This window comes from Bos taurus, chromosome 7 (genome assembly GCF_002263795.3).
Source record: "Bos taurus isolate L1 Dominette 01449 registration number 42190680 breed Hereford chromosome 7, ARS-UCD2.0, whole genome shotgun sequence".
Classification (NCBI taxonomy): Eukaryota; Metazoa; Chordata; class Mammalia; order Artiodactyla; family Bovidae; genus Bos; species Bos taurus.
The window spans coordinates 108,103,501-108,121,563 of NC_037334.1; the positions used below are offsets into that span (position 1 = coordinate 108,103,501).

Consider the following 18,063-nt stretch of genomic DNA (forward strand, 5'->3'; position numbering starts at 1 on the left):
ATCTGTGTCTCTTTCGCTGTCTTGCTTACAGGGTTATCGTTACCATCTTTCTAAATTCCATATATATGCGTTAGTATACTGTATTGGTGTTTTTCTTTCTGGCTTACTTCACTCTGTGTAATAGGCTCCAGTTTCATCCACCTCATTAGAATTGATTCAAATGTATTCTTTTTAATGGCTGAGTAATACTCTATTGTGTTCTTGAATAAATCTACTTTTATATTATTTTCTAATAATTATATAGCCTAAAGAAAGTGATTGTTATGTTTTATATGGTGGCAAAATCTTATCTACCTCACCTTAGTTATTAAGATTATTAAAGCAGTGTATTAATTCTGAGAGTCACTTTGTACATAAAAAACTTTGGTAAAATTTTTTTTCAGTTATTTGTTTTAAAAGTTACTTACTTAGGTACTGCATAAAATTAAAGTACTATGGAATCTATCCTTTGTATATTCTGATGTGCTTAGCAGATGTCATTATTATTGGAAAAGGTATAGTTAACAGTTTTGTTTTCTATAATAGGTTATTTGGAAAATTGAGAAATGATATTTAATTTCTCTTTATTTAGCATTTAAAAGGTGGTTTTAATTACATGGTCTACTGATATTCGTTCAATGGAGTTGTAAAGTAACACTTGACATTCTAAAATGCTTGAGCTGTTATTGACATTATATTAGTATAGTAATCCTGTTGTGTTTTCATTCAAAATAGTAAGAGTCGGCAGTCTTTGCAGTGTCATTTCATCTTGCAAAGGCCCTTTACATTGTTTTAATCATTCCTATGGAGAGATACTTTATAAACAGAGAAATTAATCCTTTTTAGTATGCATTCTCGGAGAAGGCAATGGCACCCCACTCCAGTACTCTTGCCTGGAAAATCCCATGGATGGAGGAGCCTGGTTGGCTGCAGTCCATGGGGTCACTAAGAGTTGGACACGACTGAGCGACTTCACTTTCACTTTCCACTTTCATGCACTGGAGAAGGAAATGGCAACCCACTCCAGTGTTCATGCCTGGAGAATCCCAGGGACGGGGGAGCCTGGTGGGCTGCCGTCTATGGGGTCGCACAGAGTCGGACACGACTGAAGCAATGCAGCAGCAGCAGTATGCATTCTAATGATTTAGACAAGTGTGTAGTTATATAACTTCACCCACAATCAAATTCCAACACCCTCCAGAATTCTCCTGTCTTCTTTTCTAGTCAACCTAGCCCTTTAAAATTTACTAAGAATATCATATGAAAGGAATCATACAATATATATCCTCTAAGTTTGATCTTCACTGAGCAGAGGGCGAACGCGTTTCCTCCACATTGTCACACAGACCAGACGTGTTCTCCTGTTTGTAAGCGAGCAGCAGTCTGTTCTATGGCCATACCACAGTCTGTTTTTCCATTCTTCAGTTGAAAGGTATTTCCAGTATTTTGACTATTATTAACCTAATTGCTGTAAGCATTCATATTCAGGTTTTTGTATGAACGTAAGGTTTCATTTCTCGAGTGTATGCCTGTGAATGGGAGTGGTGGTTTTTCTGATAAATGTATGTTTATAAGAAACTGCCAAACTGTTTTCCAAAGTGACTGTGCCATTTTGCATTCCCACTAATGATCCTGGAGAATTTTGGTCACTCTACCTTCTTGTCAGTACTTGGTTTTATCACTTAAAAAAAATTAAGTATTATTTTTGGTCAATCTCATAGGTATATAGTTATCTTATTGTGTTGTTAATTTGCATTTCCTTAACTGGCTCAGTGGTAATGAATCTGCCTGCAATGCAGGAGACTTTGGTTCTGTCCCTGGATCAGGAAGATCCCCTGGAGGAGGGCATGGCAACCTATTCCAATATTCTTGTCTGGAGAATCTCAGGGACAGAGGAGCCTGGTAGGTTACATACAGCCCATGGGGTCACACAGAGTTGGACTTGACTTAGCAACTAAACAACAACAATGATAATGATGTCAAGTGTAATTTCAAGTGCTTATCTGTGATCCATGTATCTTCTTTGGTGGGAATTGACAACCATGTAATACAGAAACCCTTGTATTAAAATGATAATCCTGCACTCCTGGAGGAAATAAAGTGTGCTCCTCTTTAACATTGTATTACTGTGTTTTTTCATACATGGGATTGAGTAAAAATACTATCTTATTATTTATTTAAATAGCAACATAGTAATTCTTCTTCCTAACCACAGCTGTCCTCACAGATGCTGGCTGCCGCCTTGCTTGTCAGGATGTCAGCTGTTACTTGACATAATAGTTCCCCTGTTGAATTGTTTCTTCTCCCCATTCCCCATGGCTGTTTCCAAACTTGACTGTTTTTCTCATGCTCTTGAAACAGTTTCTGCTCCTTCAGTCTTAGCAAGTGATCTTGCTTTCTTCTTTTTTCCTAAGAGCCTGGGTAAGAAAATCCTGCACACTCTACCAAGGATTATTTTCAGCCATCCTAACCTGGCTTGCTGTCTTATCCCAGCTGTTACCAGTTCACCTAGCTTTTTTTCTTTTCACTTTCCTCTGGTTAACTCAATTGTTCTGGACTGCATGTTCGTGCCTCCCCTCCCGCAATTCACACGTTGAAACCTGTCACCCCATGTGGAGGATATTAAGAGGTGAGGGTGTCTGTGGAGGAGGCAGGGTTAGATGAAGTCACGAGGGTGGAGCCTCTGCCATGGGATCAGTGTCTTGGTAAAGAGAGGAGCTGGGAGAAGAGGTTTGTCTGCAAACCAGGAGGGGTGTTCTGTACCTGCTGGTGCCTCGATCTTCCAACTTCTTAGCCTCCAAAAATGGTGAGAAAGAAATAGCTGTTTGCTGTTTAAACCACCTAGTCTGCGGTATATTGTTAGAGCAGCCTGAACTAAGATACTGCTCACCTTCGTCCCGAGTCTTTGCACCTCCCTTGGGCCTTTGATACATTGGTTTTCTCTATTTAAAAAAGAAAACAAAAAACAAAGTATTTTTCATTTCTTTTGCAGCTGCATCCTTATCTTAAACCATTGTGAACACCAGCTTCCATTCAACCAGTCTTGCTCTTCAGTCTTATAAAATAGTTCCTGTCTTTCTTATAAAGTAACTTACAAGAGTAATCCAATTTTCCGTCAGTCTTGCTCCTCAGCTGCTCATTTGGAATCTTCTGAGAAAACCTTCTACCCCTTCCACCTGACTGACACTGAACTCTCAAGTATCTGGGATGAGTTCTCTTCACTTGCTTCAGTGACCTCCTCTTAGCCCCCAGCCTGTTTAAAAATCTCTGCTACTTCGTGAAAATTCTTTTAGTAGAAACTGTCTTCTGCCTTTGCTTTTTGCTTCTTTCTGGATGCAGCTCTCTGTTGGTTCTCAATTTCAGTTAATTATATAAAACACTATCCCAAAACTTAGTATCTTAAATCACGTTTTGTTATTTCTCATGATTCTGGACAGTTTTGCTGGTTTAAGCTGGGTGCACTCGTTGGTTTGCGCTCGGCTGACAAGGTAAGGGCTGGGCCCAGCTGACAGCTTCAGTGACTGGTCTTTAATGCCAGGCTTCTTCCTATAATATCATCACGATCTTGGCATACTGTTTGAAGATAGTAAACACAAAAGCTTTAAGGCTTCTTGAGGTCTAGACATTGTAATTTGCCCAGAACCACTTCTGTCACAATCTGTTGTTCTAAGTAAGTAATAAAGCAGGCCAGGATTCAAGGTGAGGAAGAAACTCCATGTCTGGAGGGGAAGAAAAGTACTCACTCTTCAAAATGGCATATATATACATGTGTGTGGTTATGAAGCAGTCTTCTACAGTTCTTGACTTTTGAAACTTGCTGTTTTCTCTTTAACTGTCCTTTTCTTTTCCTCTTGAGATGTTCTGTGCTTCTACTCTCTTACAAGTCTCGTGAACTTTTGACCAGTAGTTAGAATTGTCTCCAAGGAGGAACACCTGAATTTGGGTGTTCCAGATTAAAACGGTACAAAAGAGAATTCATTATTTTCACTCCTGATCCTATGCTTTTGTCTCTTTTCCTGATTTTATGTTGTCACCGTGACCCATAGAGTTACCATCTGTGCAGATAAGCTTTCTAGGTTTGGGGATTGTCTCCCCTTATCTCCCAAACAGAGCTGCTCATGTAGTTCTGCTGACTGTAAGTTTAAACAGCTGATTACTTACAACAAGCTATTAAGATTCATGTATCAAGAGGATATAAAGTATTCCTTTTACTTGACTATTATTTTTACAATGTTTTGGAGTTTTGAACATTTGGGTTTTGGCACAAATGAAATGAATTTATTTTGAAAAATGAGAGAGATGGACATGCGAAACTTCTCTTTTTCTTACGTCCTTGACACTTGGTTCGTAATGTCAATATTACACTTTCTTGACTTTAGTATCGTGATGATGTCTGTGATGGTGAGCTGCTCGAACGTGGAGACCGTATGTTGATATATGCCTGTCACGTTATGTTGCTGTTCAGTTGCTAAGTCGTGCCTGACTGTGACCCTGTGAACTGTAGCCCACCAGGCTTCCCTGTCCATGGGATTTCCAGGCAAGAATACCGGAAAAGGTTGCTATTTCCTTCTCCAGGAGATCTTCTCAACCCAGAGATCGAGCCTTGTCTCCTGAGTCTCCTGCCTTGGCAGGTGGATTTGATGCATTTATATATTGCAGTATGATTACCACTGTAGCACTGGATGCCTATCACATAATTGTAACTCCTAGGAACGATTAAGGTCTAGTTTCTTAGCAACTTTGGCATTTATATGAAACAGTATTGTTGACTATAGTCACTGTTCTAGCTCCCCAGGACTGATTTATCTGCTAGTTCCAGTTTTGTACCCTTTTTTTTTTTTCCATTTCTTTCAAAGAGCTTTTTTTTTAAAGCAATAACTTTGCTTCATGTAGTGTGATTTCCAGAAAGGGATTCCAAAATTTGCCTTCTTTGAGACCTGTGTGGTGTTTCTGTGTGATGTTACTATGATGGCATATTATCAGTTTGTATAGAGCTTGAAATTGGAAAGATTTGTTCAAAGAGATACATTTATGTCTCATGGGACATTAATTAAATGTGGATAATAATAATGCAACAATTTCCTTTAAATTATGGGTTATTTTCTTCCCTTGCTTTTGTCAGAATGGAGAGGGAAAAAATAAAGGCAAATGTTCTAAAGTCTAGGAGAATATGATAAATAATGAAAAGTGAAAACCGCCCGACTCTTGTTTCAGGTGTGAGGTGATGAAAGCGAAGGACAGCAGCGATAGACGCTCCTTGGGCGCTTAGCTCACTGACTGCTCACATCGCTGGGCGTGCAGAGTGGGATTACCTGCTACTAGAAACGGGGAGTCCTAGGTGCATTTTCTGACTTTAGTGTTATCCTTGTTTTTAAAGTAATCTTTCTAAATGTTGATTTTTAGAGAACATTTTGTTCTAAATGTCTCTGTAGGCGTTAACGTGAAAGTATGATATTTATGTTTCCAGAAATAATGTCAGACTCAATCTAGTTATCAGAAAAAGTTGTTCTTGCGTTTGACAGTTGCATGAATTTTGACTCGTGTGTGTGTGTGTGTGTGTGTGATTTCATAAGCTCCCTGTTTCTAACACAGAGCAAGGCAGCGTTTTTATCAAAGCAACATCTGCTGGCCCCTTTTGCAGTCATCACAGTGGAATCATCATTTCCATTTAAAGTTTTTGCTATTCAAGCCTTTTAAAACTGGGCTGAATCAGTTTCCTGTGACTGCTGAGACAAAGGACATAGTAAGATTTTCATGCTGTATTAATAAATGTTATATATTCACACATAATATTACTCATTTCTGGATCCTCTGCAATAGCAATTCACATGAAAATACAAAACTTATCTCCATACAATATTCATTTTAATTCTTTTAGCTTGGTCCAAAAAAAATTCATTTATCTTTTATTCTGTTGACTAATTCTGGAGGAATATATTATGTTACTAACCTTAACTTTTCTATGGGTATTTTATCTAAGTTAAAATATGTCCTTTTTGCAGTGAATAGATCTTTTAATTGAAATGTAGTGACATATAACATTGTGTGAGTTTTGGGTGTGCAGTGTGTTGCTTTGATGCGTTTATATATTGCAGTATGATCACCACTGTAGCAGTGGATGCCTATCACATCACGTAATTGTAACTCCCTTTTCTTGTGGGGGAACAATTAAGGTCTGGTTTCTTAGCAGCTTTGGCGTTTGTATGAAAGAGTATTGTTGACTATAGTCACTGTTCTGTGCATAGCCCCCAGGACTGACTGATCTGCTGGTTCCAATATTTACCCTTAAACAAGGCACCCACTGGCCTTCTCTGTCTTTTTGAGTTTGGCTTTTTCAGATTTCACATATAAATGACAACAAACAGTATTTGTCATTGTTTAGTGTTTGTCGTTCTCTAACTTGTCTCAGTATAATGCCCGCAGAGTCCACTTATCTTGTTGGGAAACGGGAAGATCTCCTCCTTCTTATGACTGGACAGCTTCTTCCCCTCACCCTCAGTGGCCACCTGAGTTGTTCTAGTGAGTTGTCCATTGTAAACAATGCTGCTGTCAACAGTGGGTCACTTGTACCTTCTCGAGATAGTGATTTTATTTCCTTCACGCAGATATTATACCCAGAAGTAGGATTGCTGGGTTGTATCATATTCTGTTTTTAATTTAAGGAACCTCCATTCTGTTCTCCTTAGTGACTGAATCATTTTACATTTCTACTAACAATATATAAGGGTTTCCTTGTCTCCGCATCCTACCAACACTTGTTGCGTCTTGTCTTCTTTATGATGGTCATTCTAATGGGTGTGAAGGGATATCTGTTGTGGTTTTGTTTGCATTTCCCTGGTGAGATGCAGAGGATCCGTTTCACCTGTGGGCTGCATGGATATCTTCTTTGGAAAAAAGTCCTCTTAGCTCCTCTGCCCATTTTTTAAAATTGAAATTCTTTGGGTTTTTTGTGACTGAGTTTTAGTAATTCTTTATATATTTTGGATATTAAACCCCTTATCTAATATATGGTCTGCAATTTTTTTCCCCATTTCACAGGTTGCCTTTTTATTTTCTTAAATTTATTTTGTTGTGGAGAAAATGTTAGTTTGATGTAGTCCCACTTGTTGTTTTGGCTTTTACTACCTGTGCTTTTGGTTGTCTTATCCAAAAACTCAGAGGACCCACAGGAGTTATTTGTACTGACTAGAAAGCGGCAGTAAGAATCATTAAAGGTAATACTTCTGCTTTATCCTGCCCATTTAAAAGCATACTTGTCTTCACATTGAGCATCTAAAGATTTAGGACTGATAATCAGTTTTAACTTTTTATTTTGTTTTGGGGTTGAGCCTATTAACAATGTTGTGCTAGTTTCAGGTAAAGAGAAAAGGGACTCAGCCATACATATACCTATATCCAGATAATCAGTTTTTTATGATGATACAGTTAAAATAATACCATATCATTGGAATTATACATACAGAGAACTCTAGATAACCAAGGTTTTTATACCCCCTTTCCCCATTATCTTTTTGCCCTTTTACAATTTTCAGTATAGTTCAGCAGTGAAGAATATAGACGTGAGTATCCAATACCTGAATCCTAATGTTTCAGATATGCAGGATGGGTCAATTTATCAATGAAAGCTTAAGTTTCCTCATCTATAAACGGAATTTATGACTGCTTGTTAGGTTTTACAGATTTAAATAGATGCCATATGTGTATTATCATATAAATCATATACATGTAAAAATTACAGTGTCTGGCATAAAGTAATCTTTCAAAATGTCAGCTAATTCCCACAGCATTTTAAAGGACTCACTATGTTCTCCTAGCAAAATGCAAGCCTTTCGAAGGGCTCAAGTTGCAGAGCTGCGTTTCTGTCACACTGTTTTCCGATCATCTTTACCAACCCCTTGATTGGATAAACTGTAAGGAAAAATGCAAAACAAAAATGTGAAAGTTTGATAACCAGTTGGGTAATACCACCATTAAATCATGGGCTTCCCAGGTGGTGCTAGTGGTAAAGAACCTGCCTGCCAGTGCCAGGAGACTAAGAGATGAGGGTCCAGTCCCTGGGTGCGGAGATCCCCTGGACGAGGGCATGGCAGCCCACTCCAGTGTTCTCGCCTGAAGAATCCCACGGACAGAGGAGCCTGGAGGGCTACAGTATATACTGTCGGAGTGGGTCGGACATGACTGAAGCAACTTAACAGGCACGTACTTTAAACCATGGGACTTTGAGAAACTGCTTGTCTTAACACAAAAGGCTGAAATGGCATCCCTGGTTTATGCAAATCACAGCTGTCTTCCAACACCGAAGTATATAATAATTCAAAAGATAAGTGTTAGACACTCGGTCATGTCAAACTCTTTTGTAACCCCATGGACTGTAGCCTGTCAGGCTCCTCCGTCCACGAAATGTTGCAGGCAAGAATACTAGAGTAGGTATCCATTCCCTTCTCCAGAGGATCTTCCCAACACAGGGATCAAATCCAGGTCTCCTGCATTGCAGGTGAATTCTTTACCATCTGAGCCACCACGAAAGCCCAAAGCAAAAATCAGGCACAAATGTAGTGTTCTTTCTCCCCTTGGGGCTTGTGTCCGTGATGTATAGCTTTCAAAAGCTTCCCTTTCATCAGAGGAGGGTAAGTTTTTGATTAACAGAATCAAAAGTTTCAAGCAGTGTATGGTTTGGGGATTCTGTTCTTTCAGTCCGTTAATTCCACACACAAAAATTCTTACATGAAACTGAAGTCACTCAGTTGTGTTCGACTCTTTGTGACCCCATGGGCTGTAGCCTACCAGGCTCCTCTGTCCATGGGATTTTCCAGGCAATAGTCCTGGAGTGGATTGCCATTTTCCTATTCTCTAGTCATGTACTCATAATTATTGGTTATTGTAAATAAATGTATCTAGAAGGACCAGGTAAAGACCTTAACTTTATAGGTAAGCCCGTCCTGGTAACTTTCTCCTAGGTTTATCCTTTTAGTTCAGTTCACTTACTCAGTCGTGTCCCACTCTTTGTGACCCCATGGACCGCAGCACACAAGGCCTCCCTGTCCATCACCAACTCCCGGAGTTTACTCAAACTCGTGTCCATTGCGTCGGTGACGCCGTTCAACCATCTCATCCTCTGTCGTCCTGGGTTTATACCAAAGTATTATTATTAATAATAATATTATTATTATATAATAATATAATAGACCAGCAGCATCAAATCTACCTGGAAACTTAGTAGATATACAAATTCTTGGGTCCTTCACCAGATCTACTGACGAGAGAGTCTGGGGGTGAGACCTGTCAATCTTACCAAGTCCTCCACATGATTCTGATGCAGGCTGAGGTTTGAAGACCAATCTGTCCATAACTTTACCAGGACGTCTGGTGGAGGTCATTCATTCCTCCTGGCATTCTTCCTGTAGTGCCAGGAAAGATGTGAGTCACAAAGCTGATAACTCTTTCCTTCCCAAGCTTCAGATCAGATCAGACCAGTCGCTCAGTCGTGTCCAGCTCTCTGCGACCCCATGAATTGCAGCACACCAGGCCTCCCTGTCCATCACCAACTCCCGGAGTTCACTGAGACTCACGTCCATCGAGTCAGTGATGCCGTCCAGCCATCTCATCCTCTGTCGTTCCCTTCTCCTCCTGCCCCCAATCCCTCCCAGCATCAGGGTCTTTTCCAATGAGTCAACTCTTCGCACGAGGTGGCCAAAGTACTGGAGTTTCAGCTTTAGCATCATTCCTTCCAAAGAAATCCCAGGGCTGATCTCCTTTAGAATGGACTGGTTGGATCTCCTTGCAGTCCAAGGGACTCTCAAGAGTCTTTTCCAACACCACAGTTCAAAAGCATCAATTCTTCAGTGCTCAGCCTTCTTTACAGTCCAACCCTCACATCCATACATGACCACAGGAAAAACCATAGCCTTGACTAGACGGACCTTTGTTGGCAAAGTAATGTCTCTGCTTTTGAATATGCTATCTAGGTTGGTCATAACTTTCCTTCCAAGGAGTAAGTGTCTTAATTTTATGGCTGCAGTCACCATCTGCAGTGATTTTGGAGCCCAGAAAAATAAAGTCTGACACGGTTTCCACTGTTAGCTTATACCTATACATATAAATACAGCTATAAAGCTGCTTCTGTAAATTTCTAAGACCAATGTAAAGAATTCTGATAATGATTTACGCTTTTCATCAAGATAATTTTGGAGAACAAAAAATTCTAACCGCTGTGCTGCTTTCCTAAAAATGCTTTAAAGTTTGTTTATTTTGGGGACTTCCCTGGTGGTCCAGTGGTTACGACTCTGTGCTCCCAACGCAGAGGACCTGGGTTCTATCCCTGGTCAGGGAATAGATTCTATATGCTGCAACTAAGACTCAGCACAGCCAAATAAATAAATATTTTAAAAAATTATTTCTTTGGGGTTTGACTTAAAGGTAACATTTCGACCAATACAAAATGGGTCTCACTACTTGGCAGTCAAGTTGTTTTTTAGCAGGTTTGGCCTACCTACCACCTACCACATCCACCAGATTTGGCTCTTAATTACTGTCTTTACAAATTCCATTTCCATAGGTTGGTATCTGCTAACATTGGATACATTCTTAAGTTCTGAAGGCAGTTTTTAAAATGGATTGCCAGAGTTGTTTTTACCAAGAGCAGTGTTTTTGGAGTAGGTTTACTTAGAAACTGTGTTTTTAGAATCAGTGATATTGCTTTACAGTCATAAATAATAGAGTGCATATTTGGTCGTGTCTCTGGTCTCTGCCACAGTGTAGGAATACTCTTGAGTCAAATGGCATTTTTAGTACCTTCATAACATACAGACTGTCGTGGTCTCAGTATACCTGTAGCCTGGAATATTCTACCTTTATTTTCCTTTTTTTCTTTACCATAAATTTATTCAGTTTACTCAAAGAAATTAACATAATTTGAACTGCATTAATTCCAACTACCAGTTTCATTCACTCTATTTCTTTCATAAGAAATCATTTGATTTTTCTGATAATATGGGCAGTCTATAGTCAAAGTGAAATTTAAAGAAGAAAATTATTACTACTCAAACCCTAGAGATAGCTTCTATTGATTAGCTTCTTTCCTTTCAATCTGTTGTGTTTTTTTCAATTCGAATTATTTTCAGTATTTTGCTTCACATATTGAGTAAAATGATTGTAGTGTAGCTACTTTAATATGTCTGTGGCATACATGCCAAAATATTTCACACCCACCTCATGATTAGATTCAAAGAAACAAATGACTTTTTGTTCTACCCAGTGCTGTTTATTACCATTATAATTAACAAACTTAGGTTTTTAGCTGGTATGCAGGAGCACTGTAAAATTAAATTTTGGCAAACCATCTGCCTTTTTAAAGTTTTCTTTGATGTGAATAACAGTAATATCAGGGGCTTTAATATTGGATTCTCTGTTGTGGAATTTTCTTGAATATTTCATCTTGAAATCAAGTAACTTAGTTTCTGTGAAGATATACAATTTAATACAAAATGGATAGTATAGTGGTATGTTTAAGTAGTTAACAAGTCATTTAAGGAAAATTTGACTCACAAGCAGAAATTGCTTTTCATTTTTAGTTTCTAATGATTTAGTGGAAGAACGATTCTGCATATGCTGAGGGTAAAATAGAATATTAAAGTAAACTTTTTTATTGGCCAGTTTCTTCCTACCTATTGATGTTGTTCAGTTGCTAAGGCATGTTCGATGCTTTGCGACCCCATGAACTGCAACATGCCAGGCTTCCCTGTCCTTCATAATCTCCCAGAGTCTGCTCAAACTTACGTTCGTTGAGTTGGTGATGCCATTCAACCATCTCATCCTGTCGTCCACCTTTCCATTAGTCTTTAGTTTATAATGAGAGATTTCTTGGTATTTATCTCAATTTTTTATAAAACTCCTAAGGCTTTAGGATAACATATATGCCATCTTATAAAACAGTAATAGATAACTTTTACTAAACTGTGAATCTTACACAGTTAAGATTAGTTGAAAGGCAGCGCTTGGTTTTCTTAGATTCGGTAAGTTGTTTGTCATTGTTTAGTCACCAATTTACGTGTGACTCTCTGCAACCCCATGGACTGTAGCCCACAGGCTCCTCTGTCCATGGGATTCCCAGCAAGAATCCTGGAGTGGATTACTATTTCCTTCTTCCCAGCCCAGGGATCAAACCCACATTTCTTGAATTGGCAGGCAGATTCTCTACCCCTGAGCCACCAGGGAAGTCCAGATTTGGTCAGTATTTATTTGCAAACATGACCTTTTGAAACATTTTTTCTAAAAGTTGTTGCATTTTCCTGTTATCATTGTAAGAACTATAATCCAGCAAATAGTTATGAAATAGCAGTGATGTATGTGTCAGACATTACCAGCCAGACAAAGCTCCTATAAGCAGGCAGCTAACCTTTTAGAGGAGGAGATACAGAAAAGTAGGCTTCCCAAGGTGGCGCCAGTGCAGGAGACACAGGAGACGTCGTGAGCGCTATCCCTGGGTTGGAATGATCCCCTGGAGAAGGTCATGGCAGCCCACTCCAGTCTTCCTGCCTGGAGAATCTCTCGAATAGAGAGGCCTGGTGGGCTGCAGTCCATGGGGTCACAAAGAGTGACTGAAATGACTTAGCACGCATGCACACATGCATACATAAAAGTAAACAGATGAGTTAAAAGAATTATAGCTTAATGTTGCTAAAAAGGAAACAGGTGAACTGGTGAGATCCTTAGACCCAGGAAGACTTTACACAGCTCCTTCTGTGGCTCTGCGCTGGCACTCCGCCAGTTGTGCTCTGCCTGCAGTCGAGGCACTCGTAGTCCCCGGAATGCGGACTGTGGGACCACACAGAGTTGGTCGATTCCCTTTCAGGGCCTGGAGGGCTTCAGATACCCAACCCCGCTGCCCCTGAACCAGCCTCCATGGCCCATCCAGGCCCACGCTCTCAAGGATAGACCGTCTGAAGAGTGACCGACAGGTGCCTGTTGACAGCACACGCAGGAGCAGCTTGGATGCTCAGAAGGGGGTGTCCACAGGTGTGTACATGCCAGGTCCTTGAGAAGTGCAGTGGGATCACTAGTGGGAACAGACGCAGCAAACTTAGAGAATAAGACTGTAAAACATTCTTACAGCATCGAATGTTTTCTTCTTCGAGTAAGCCTTTTTAATGGGCATCTTTTCACCACGCTCCACATATTGGGGGAGGCACATTTGTCAGTGGAATATAATAGAACGTGTTTTATGTAACAGTCTGTTAATAGAATAAATAAATAACTTTTACATGTTTGGATAAGTGATACTGGGTCCTCAAAATGTCAATGACATAATAGAGAAATAGTATACTGTCATTTGGAGTCCATTTTAGATTGGATGGTCAGATACAGTTTCTTTGAAAAGATACAGTTTGACTCAAAGACCTGGAACATGAAATGCATTAACTATGGTTAAAGTTACATTGATGAGTAAGTTCTAGGTAGAGTGACTTCACAGTACAGAGTTCAAAATCAACAATAACCAGAGACGTAGTCTGTATAAAGAATGTAAGAAAGCCCTCAAAACGGGGAGTGGGATAAGATCAGTGTAAGAACTGTGGGACCCAGGTCTTGTCCTGCTGTGCTGTGGGACAGAGTCTGCATTTCATTCTAAGACCAGTGCAATGTTATTGGAGATTTTTAATAAAAGGGAAGGCAGTTCTTAATTACATTTTTTAAAAGATTATTTGCAACTCTCTCCTGCATTCAGAATATTTATGAGGTAAGGATAGAAGCAAGAAATCAGGCTGAAGGACTCTTACAGTGCTCTCGGGGAGAAATGATGTTTACTTGGTCTTCAGTGGTGGGACTCGAGACGGACAGAAGGTAGATGTGTTACCTTTTGGAAGTAGACTCAACATGTCCTGGTGGGTTGTCTATGGGAGACGAGGCAGAGAATAGAGTCCAGAACAACTCTTAAGATTTTTGGTTTGAAGAACTGGTTAGCTCATCAACACTGAGATGGGGAACACTGTGAGAACACAGTTTTTGGAGAGAAGAGTAGAGTTCTGCTATGAACATGGTTAGTTTGAGATAGGATCACACGTTCAGATACAGATGTCAAATATATAATTGTATGTCCACGTGGAGAACCCAAAGGGTCAACATGGACTCTGTTTCTTGGACATACCACGCTCTCCCCATGACTTAGAGCCTTTGTTCCAGCTGTGCCTTCTGTCTGGAATATCGTTTCCTTGTCTCTGCCCGGTCCCAGACTCAGTTTAAATGCCAGTCTATTTAAATAGCTATCTCCACTTTATTCATTATCTCAGTATTGTTGGCGCTTTTTAATTTACTTAGTAATTTGCAAACGTGTTTCACTTCGTCCTGCTCTCAAGAAGAGGGGCTGGCTTCTGTCACCTTCTTTAGCCAATGCCCAGCACAGTGATGGTCACTCAACAGATACTTGATAAATGCTCGTTGAGGGAAGGAAGGTCCAAACAGGATCATGGTTTGCTTCAGAGGGGAGTCGAGGCGCTGGAGGTAGATGAGTGTGAGAGATGACAGACTGCCCTTTTCCCAGATGTTTGAGGGATTCTGAGCAAGGAGAATGCTTAGTGTTCGGTAAACGCTTCCTGTGTGTCAAGCACTGTGCTGAGCTCTTTAAAAATCTCATTAGTATTTGGAGCCACTCTGTACGGTAGCTGCTGTTCTTGCCTTCACTGTAAGGTAGGAGATGGGGCTTCGAGAGGGGAGGTCGCTGGTGTAGTACTGCACAGCCTTGGGTAAAGCCCACGCAGTTTGGCTCCACCGCTGCAGAGCACAGGGGGCTCGTGCTGCAGTGACTTAGATCACCGCGTTTCTGGAGCCTTTGGACCCATTGAGGAACGTTCTGATCAATCCCATGGAATTGTCCTCAGCCCCACTGAGTCCCCCTTCACCAGTATCTGGATCAGAAGTCACTCCACTGACCCCCGTCCCCATCACCCTGAGAAGAGGGCGAGAGGCACCCCTTGCATGTCTTGCCTGTGAGGCTGCCGCCCTCCATGCAGACTGGACACGGGGCCCAGAGGGCAGGCTCCAACCCACTCCTCTCAGACACGCCTCTTCCTGCTCAGGGGGCACTGGGGAGAGAGCCAAACTCTCCTGAGAGGGACTCAGCTCAGTGGCCAGGGTGTGGGGTAGGGAGAAGCACGGGTAGGGGCTAAGACTAGACAGAAAAAGCTAGAAGTTTTCTCTCTCGTTCTCTAGGGATAAAGGTACCACACAGTCTGTTTCTCCTGTTCTCACTGGATTACAAGCTCCAAGAGCAGAATCTATACTCTGCTGTCGTTTTAATGCACCCCTGCCCTTTCACAGTGTGTTTGCTAAACTCAGTTCCGTCAGCAAAAGGGATAATTATCCATGACATAATGGTGGTATGAATGGATGAAGAACAAGGTGTGTCTTGCAGGAATTTGATAGACCACGTTGAACCTGCATATTGTTCTAGCTGGCTATTTTTGGTCGTTTAGTTTCCAGAACGTGAAAAGGGTCTGTATCAGCATGTTTCTTTACTTGTTCCAGCTGCATGTATCCCTTTGGAGGGTGACTTAGCTGTGAGTTTTCGTCAAGAAAAATGAGATGTTCTAAGGTTCAGATGAAAAATGAATTGGAAGATATTAATGTCTACAGAAAGTTATACAACCTTTTTTCAATTAATAGTATACTAATAGGAACAGAAGTTTATAAGTAGGGGATTTGAGTAGACATGAATTAAAAGTAAGAATTAAGTTTCCCTTTGAAAGACAAAAGTATACCATACACGAAAGTATTTTATGAAACCTGCAGATATAATAATGAAATATTTGCTAAGGTGACAAATAGAAGTCTTTCCCAAATAACCATTGGGAGCAAAGAACTTTTGAATTATTTAGCATTAATTTGTAGAGTATTTAACAGGTATTCAATTACTAAAAGCTATTCAAGCGGAGTCCATAGTGGCAGACTTCTTTGCATACTTGTCAATGAGGATTTTTATTCTAAAGCAACCCTGATAACTTTAATGACAAAGCTGATCAAATTCTGAGTAATCCTTGGACTCTAAAAATACGCCGTGGCTGTGACCTTGAGTGGAACAAATGTGCTAAGCAGGCCGAGCAGGTAATGAAGCAGACGGACTGAAAAGCTGTGTCGAAGAGAAAAGTAGAGAGAACAATTACTTCTCAGTATGAACAGCAGAAAAACTACAGACTCTGACAATCATTTTATGTCCTGTATTGTGGCATTCTGTTAATAATTAATTCCTCCTAAAGATCATAGTTGGGCTTGTGGCTTCAAAATAAAAGCTCATGTTGTCAATATGTTCAGAAATTTATCTGCTTTAGGTGTTCAGTAAATTGTAAATTGTGAATCTAAATTGTAGTTAGTTTTCTTCTTAAAGTCTGTGTTTTTTGCCTTAAAAAAAATCCATTATCCTGGATGGTTATTTCCATCCACTTGACCATGGATGGATAAAGCTTATGTTTTCACTGTTTTGGGTAACTAACTTTTAAGTTGGACCTGTATTACTTGGCTCTTGCTTGGGAATAGGTTGTATTACTGTATTAGTGAGTTGTCCTGTAATTGGTTAAGGTAGAAGTCATTACTAAAAAAAAATAAAAGTGAAAATATAGCTTTAAAATTTATCTCTTCTCACCCTATGGAAGAACTCCTTTTATTGAATTTTGAATATGGGAAGGATATGGTAATAGCTAAGATTGTTTGTGGTATCCCTGGTTATATTTTAGGTGGGTTTTCGTCCTGGAGAACTGACTATTCATTTAAAGCATGCTCTTAATCACTGAGTTATCTGCTTAATCTAATTTCAGATAGGTCCCTGTATCCCTGTAAAGCTCTTTAAAAGGATAACTGTAGGAAGAGATGTACAGCCATCACAGAGCAGTTTGGCGGGGATTAATTGGCATAGCAAGTAAGGACCATCTGCAGCCTGTGGCAGGCCACCAGGAAGCCCAATTAGGCCCCTGTGGCCCAGGCAGGCGGCGGCTGGTGATCCTCCACAGGAGAGCAAAGGGGAAGTTGCTTATTCACTACCTTGCTCAGGTCATTTAAAATAGCTACTTTGTGAAGCCACAGTAATTCTCTCCGATTTCGGGTTTTAACGTTTTCAAGCTGTCATTGTTTCTTATTTGCAGCTATTTTTATAGCTTATGCCTTCTATTATACCTATTCATGTGCAAAGATGAAGGATTACAAAAGCCTAGAGTTTTCCTGAAAGTGGAAAATATTATTGGTATGACTTAATTTTTTCTTGTTTTTTATTTCTTTAAACGTTATAGAAAAATTGATAGTTACCATGAGAAAATGGAACTTTTGTCATATCTCATCTAGTCGGAATAAGTGGTCTGAAGACTGAAGTCATTATTATAGGTTATACAAAAATTTTACAAAATTGATTCATAATTTTGTCAGCTATGTGGTGTCGTTTTACTTAATTGCAACTTAAAATTTTTATAGTGGCCTTATTTTTTGATCCCCAAACTGTGAATGTGCAAAATGTAAGGCTTTAAATTAGATATAATGTAGTCAGTTCAATGAATGAAGAGCAATCTATGATTGGATTACATAGGCATTGTTTGCTGAAAACAAGTATATGAAACGTAAGTCAGAAATCTTTTAGAACTAGAATTTGAAATAGAACGTACAACCCATTGTGTTTCAGTTAATTAAAACTGATAATTGCATGATGGGCTTCCCTGGTAGCTCAGCTGGTAAAGAATCTGCCTTCAGGGAGACCTGGTTTCGATTCCTGGGTTGGGAAGATGCCCTGGAGAAGGGAACAGCTACCCATTCCAATATTCTGGCCTGGAGAATTCCATGGACTAGTTAGTTCATGGGGTCACAAAGAGTCGAACACAACTGAGTGACTTACATTGCATGATAGTCAATCTCTGAAGTTTAAAGAGTCTATGCATTGCTTTCAATGTATTACTCTATCTTGGATGGCAGCATGGTTTGTTAGAAAGGACATAGCCTGCAGAGTCAGAAAGTTGTGGGTTCAAACAGTGTTTCTGCCACTTGCTACCTGAGGAATCTAGCTCTCAGAACCTGCAAGCCCCCAGGGTGTCTTGATAGCTCGGCTACCACCCGCGAGTT

The 18,063-nt window shown here is 40.1% G+C and overlaps 1 protein-coding gene and 1 non-coding gene across 5 annotated transcripts in view; both read left to right on the forward strand.

Moving 5' to 3' along the window:
• FER (FER tyrosine kinase) overlaps window positions 1-18,063 on the forward strand; it is a 457,173-nt gene that overhangs the window by 276,287 nt on the left and 162,823 nt on the right. The gene's annotated exons all lie outside the window — the stretch shown is intronic.
• TRNAG-CCC (transfer RNA glycine (anticodon CCC)) lies at window positions 10,237-10,309 on the forward strand. Its single transcript has one exon. It is a non-coding gene; the product is annotated as a tRNA-Gly (tRNA).